Raw genomic sequence first — 6,580 nt, forward strand, 5'->3', positions numbered from 1 at the left:
TTTTGAAACACCTCTCGGGCATTCAAGTGCAGCTCCTATCTCTTGAATGGGGAAACATCAAATTCTCCAAAGCTGTTTTCCAAGCTTTCGATTAAATTTCATATTTGAAATCACCAATGAAATCTAACAACAACTGTCTCATAAATTTTGTTTTTTAAATGCTCGAATCATGACAAAAAAAACGGTATTATTCAGGCTGGATCAAGCTAATGTGCATGTGCAGTCCCAAATGCGCCTCTAGTGCTTCATTTAGGAGGCGCTCATTTCTGACTGTTTCTATAGGAACCGGAGCTTCTAATGGCCTCTGCAGTGACGCAATGACTTTACCAATCAGCGATTGGCTCTTATTTAGAAGGCGGGACTTATTCCGACATTTTGCACATTGCACTTTTTCCCATTCAAAACAATACGAGTGACGCGTCTTGTGTTATTCTATAGTCTTTGATATAATCCAGTCGTACTACATTCGCCATGCTGTCATTATCATGTGACCTACCAGCGTCAGTTGTGTCGCTTCACTGTCATTTACAAATCCTCTCCTGTGGTCTCATGGGATAATAAAGTGTCCATCGTATGCACACTTCAGAATTTCGTCAGGTCATCCGGGTTTTTTTTGCCTACTTTTTTTGAGTACTGTGAATTCAGACATACTTCTTTTGTCACATACAGTTTTTCGCGATTTCAGATGCAGCCTCTTACTTCGGCAAAAAAAAAGGGTAACATTATACTTTGAAGGTCCACTTTAGACATTCTTTCCATGCTCTATGAGTGCGTGTGATTGCAAAAGCGATTTTAATACCCTGCCGATTGACAGTGGCTCCCTGATACCCCCTCAAATTATTTACAATATTATTACCCAACTATATAATTGCAAGAGAATGCAAAAGCATTGAAATATAGTTTTTCCTCCCATCAAGTATTTTTCCCATCACCATGTCCCTTTAGGGGCTCCGTAGAATGCGTCATTTCCTTTCCAAACATAGTATTCGGCTTCGGGCACATCCCTACTTACTCAGCAGCAAAGACACTGGTTAATTAATTGAGATTAAATGCATAAAGTATATTTGTGTTATTTAAAATTTAATTATTGTAGGTTTGCATAATATTCTGTTTACATTCCCCTGTTTTCATTCATTTTGAGGAATATTGAATCTGTTTTTGTGCAAGTGAGATGAGTAAATGCATGTTCAGATTTAGTCTAGAACTACAATAACCATCATGTTTACACAGCGCACACAACACCTCTGCACTTATTCCCGATTACTTTCAACATGGGGACAGGAGAACTGTCAGTCAATAGATATTTTGTTGTAAATTTAAAAGTAATCTGTTACTTTACTAGTTACCTGAAAAAAAGTAATCTGATTACATTACTTGTAATGCATTACCCCCAATACTGGTGATGATTGAAGTGCAAGTATGAATATTGACTGTACAGATTAATCCAGTATTGACCATACACTCAAAAAAATAACTCTTTGAACGAACATAAAAAAATCATGGAAAGGATTTCCACATGATTAAGTTGCTTTATTTCAGGATTATGCAATTCTGTTATTCCAATTTAATGTACTTACATTGTGTTGTTGGGTCAACACAACCAACTTAGTTTTTATTAACATTAAAGGTTTATTTTTACTCTATGCAAAATCCTTGAGTTGTGACAAAACAACTGACTAAGGAAGAATCTATGTAAAATAGTTATGTCCAACTTACTCAATTCAATCATGGACAGTGGTTCCACATGATTGAGACAAGTAAAATCCAATAGATTCAACCATGTTAAATTAACTAGAATCAATTGTGTTCATTTAAAATAAAATAAACAAAAAGCAATAAATAAATAAATAAATAAATAAAAAATAAATTGTTTTCATATACATTGATTTTTACAATTAATTCTTCTTGTTTAATTTTGTGATTTACATAACTTTTGTGATGTTCTGTGTTAGAAATCTAGATGTGATACTGGATGCATCCTAAATTGCCTTAACCAAAAACATTGTAAAGCCTAAATTGATCATAAGTCCATTGGTGGCAATAGTTTTACAATCAACATAGGCTTACAATGATTTTGGGAAATGCAACTTAGAGCTCTACCACAGTGATTACTTTCTTATTAAAGTAATTTGAAAGTTTGTTAGCAGGTCCTCAACCCAAGCACAAGTGCAACAATTCACCACAATGGTAACCCTAAAACTATTAATTAACAGAAACTTTTAAATACCAACATAATAAAACAGTAAACATTAAAAAGTCTTTCCATTTTCTTATCTTCCTGCTTAAAATAACACTTCATTTCAACATTTACACTCCTTGTTCAGCCCCTTTGCAAAGCATGATGGGAAGTGAAAATCCTGTTTGATTGAGTCCTGGTTGGGTTTACTTGATTGAAACATGTTATTCCAATATGAAAACATCAAGTTAAGTCAAAGAGTAATCGTTTCAAGTCAATTTAACATGAATCAATCACATTTAAACCAGAAACCTGATACAATGGCGTTGAATCAAAATAAGTTGTTTAAATAAAGTGAACAGCATCAAAAAATAATTTTTTTCAGTGTACGCGATGAGAATGATAAAATACTTTGAATACTAAACATCACACAACTACTGCACACAACTTCATTGTAGTGCTAAATAAATAGCATCCTGTTTTTCTCAGGAAGTGAGAAGTCACATCCATTTAATTTTGCCTAAATTCAGTTGAACGCACATTGCTATAATTACGATTTCGTAAGTCGGAACCTTGCAGGAGGTTTTAAGGACCATCATTATTAATTATTAAATGCAAAAGTCTATGAAACATCTGTCTAATATCTCATCTCCTCATTCACAGGATTGGACTGTATATTCAGCACCCTGGACAGCTCCTCCCCCGTATCACCTGATCAAATGCCGTAAGTAGAAGGTGAGACTAGCTACAGCTAACTGCTCACTAAAACACCAGACCACACTGTTTGATTGAATAACAGTACTGTTCATACTTATTGATGAATAAATGCTTGGTCTTTCTGTCTTAGGGTATGTTCACACTTGTAATTCGGTTCTTTTGGTGTGGACCAAAAAGAAAATTATCTGTTAATCCTGGTTTGCTTAGCATTCACACTGTCATTTTTAACATTGAAACAAAAGAAAAGGCACAAGGATAAGGTCACAACCTGGACAGCTTTATGAAGTATATTTTGCAACAGAAACGAAGATCTGCTGCAAGGAAATGGCAGTTCTGACGCCTGTACTGAACTGTGATGGGCATAGCTCCTATGACGAGAAGAGCCAGGTATGCCTGAGCATTCTGTCCTTTCTAGGGTGGCACCTTATGACATCACATCCTGTTTTTGGTTAGTTTAGGTGTCTTTGATCCGTGTTGCATTCATATTTCACTTAAAATGCAGAAAAGTTTGTTTGGAAGCCAAACAAAACCATCTGAAAAAGTGGGTCTCGGTCTGCTTGTTTGGTGTGCACCAGGGTTCGGATGGCAGCATTCACACATAGTCAAATGAACCGAATAACAGAGCAATTCGTATTAATCGAACCAAATCTGCCAAGTGTGAACACACCCTTAAACACAAAATTAAAGGGATAGTTTACCTAACAATGAAAATTCTGTCATCATTTACTCACCTTCATGTCATTCTGAACCTGTATGACTTTCTTCTGCAGAAGAAAAAATAAAATAAAAAATAAAAAATGTCTCTGATTTTATTTTCATACAATGAATGAGTAGGATCTAATGTTATTTTAGACTCCATTTACTTTCATCATGTAGACAAGATAGTTGAAACATTCTTTAAAATATCTCCTTTTATGTTCCACATAAGAAGTTTGGAACAACATGAGGGTGAAAAATGATGACAGAATTTTCATTTTGGGTAAAATAACTTTAATTTTTTGCATTACTTAGCTCAAATGAGATGAGCAGAAAAGTTGTATTTAATACAGCATTTATCATGATAATTAGTCTTAGCTTTGGTTACTATATAAATATTTTCTTTGTGATTTGTGCTTTTTCAGCCATAAAAAACCAGCAGCAACATGATGTGTAGCTTTACGCCTAATAATTTTGAGAAAAAAGTAAATGAAATAAATACACAAGTGCTTCAAACAGAAGTATTCTTTATATATATATAAATATATATATATAGCGGTTAGTTTCTGTCCTTGATTCTTGATTGACGATAAAACATGGCTATGACCGCTTCACCCAACAGTTCTGTGTATCACTACACAACACCCTTAGCAACCACTCTTAGCAACGTAAACTGTTTGTTCTCAGTTGATATTGTTCATTGAAGTTTACTGTATTATGTAGAAGAGTATTGTGAGAAAAAGATTGAGTGAGTGAGTTTATTACCTGCTTTCAGATTTAGCATTTTCCTTCAGGTCAGTCCTATGTTCATAATAAAAAATCTGTTTAAATGTCCGATGTATTATCTTGTCCTTTTAACAGTAAAGGGGTTTTCCCATTACTGACAGCGCTAGTCAAAGCATTTGTCAGTTGCGTCTGGTTCCGTGTTCACAACAATTCAGTCTTTTCAATGTAAAAGTCTTCACTACTGACTGACACACTCATAAAGACAGTCTTTGACACCATCTAATGGCGTAATAATGTAACTTCTGTTGCTGTTCACGGTCAGGGACTATTTTTTCCGGTGGAAGGAAGGCTTTTAGTGAAAGTTAACTTCATGAAAGTTGCATTGATACATATTTTTGGCTTTAATATTTGTATTGTGTGGTAACCGTTTTATACAAGCAATAAGGTACTCGAGGCTAGTGCTGTATCGTGAATAAGTCACGGCTGAAGGAGTTGCAGGCACTCGGCTTTGTGTCGTGCCTAACAACGCCCTTCAGCCTTGACTTATTCATGATACAGCACAGCCTTGAGTACCTTATTGCTTACATATATTAAATCTGAAAGTTATCTGAACTAATCTAATCTAGTTATAAACCCAAACCTAATCACTACTAACATTATAAAGCAAAATATTAAGTTGATTTAAGCTGCATTGAGACACGTTTCAAATTTTGGTGACAGGATTGCAAAAACTGAAAAATTTGCTTAAAATATTACTTAATTTGACCTTCAGAGGTTAACGATTTACACTTTCACAGACCTTTTTTTTTTTTTTTTTATCATGTTCAGGCCTTATTTTGTATGTTATTCATGAAAAATTGCCCAATACCTACCAGGCATCTGACCTCTGACCTATTCTGACTTTTGTCATTGTTGTCTGGTCAACCTAAATGAGGGTATGCACACAATGCACAGATGAGAGGTGATGGTGAAGGCTTGAATATGTAGACAGGTTGGCATTATTCACAAGAGGGGGGAAAAAAATAATCAAATTAAAGCAGTCGTGTGTCATAACCTTGCAATTAATAAAACTATTTTACAGTAGGCATGTTTCTAATGGAGCATGGGATTTATTGGGCATTATGAGCATAAGGCCACTGCAATTTGTCAGTCACTAAAGGTCCTTCATAAAGCCAAAAAGCTGCAGTGTGTCCATATTTTTTAATATTCCTCAAAAATTCATTGTTTGATTTAGTGCGTCATGGATCTTCGCCCTAATTAACATCCTAAAGCTGGTTCTTTGCTGTGCTGCCTAGGCACAATTTACCATTTCTGTATTAAACTGAGTCATGTATTCTTTCTTTTCAACTCTGCACTCTTTTGAACTTTTGTAATTCTCTAGATAGCAAATAATGACTCCCATTCGCAGTCACTGTATGAAACGGGTCCTTTTAGCCTGTAAGGTAAGAGAGCAATCATACCTCATCTAAGACTGTTTTCCAACAACAGTGCTTTATTTAAGCCATAAGGTACATAAAGCTGTGCTATACTGTTTTGTAATTGGTTTTGTTTTTTATAATAGCCAGAATCACTTGACAATGTGATTCAAACTGTCATTTTCCCATATATCCTCCCTAAAGCATTAAAAACAAGTCACTGTTTAAATATATATCTGCCACCCCTCTTTGCTCTTCAGGTGCGAAGAGAAAAAACTTCAAACTCACTGCGTTTTTTAAAATCGATTCAGATATTTCAACAGGCTCCAGACGCGCCCGTCCCATCTTCATTTCCGCATCTGCGTGATGCATTTAGTCTGAGAGCACGCAAATCATTTTCATTCCCCACAAAAAGCAGCGGGAGTCTTGCAGTTATTTAGCGAGATTACATGGTGTATGGATCTCGTTCAAAAGCGTTTTATTTACTCGTTCGCTGTGGATGGATGAGCTCGACTGAAGGGAGATGAGCAAGAAAAATTGGGAGAATGTTACAACAATACAAGCTAAGTTTTTTTGGGATTTGCATATTTTGGTTGTTGGAATCAAAAGTGTTAAGGCTTCAATGCTTCATTTTCATGCTAGAATATGTGGCATGAGCTGATTTTAGGTGATTTCAAGCCTTAATAAGTGAGGTAAGGACATATGCATCTTGGCCATTTACCACAAAAATCAAAACAAAGACATTTTAAAGAAGATGAAACATCCCCAGTCCCCAATTCTCTTTATGCAGTCATTTGTTGCATTTACTTTATGCTGATTTAAAGGTAAAAGTAGTTTTTTACAGGGGTGA

The sequence above is a fragment of the Ctenopharyngodon idella genome, chromosome 22 (genome assembly GCF_019924925.1).
Source record: "Ctenopharyngodon idella isolate HZGC_01 chromosome 22, HZGC01, whole genome shotgun sequence".
Lineage (NCBI taxonomy): Eukaryota > Metazoa > Chordata > Actinopteri > Cypriniformes > Xenocyprididae > Ctenopharyngodon > Ctenopharyngodon idella.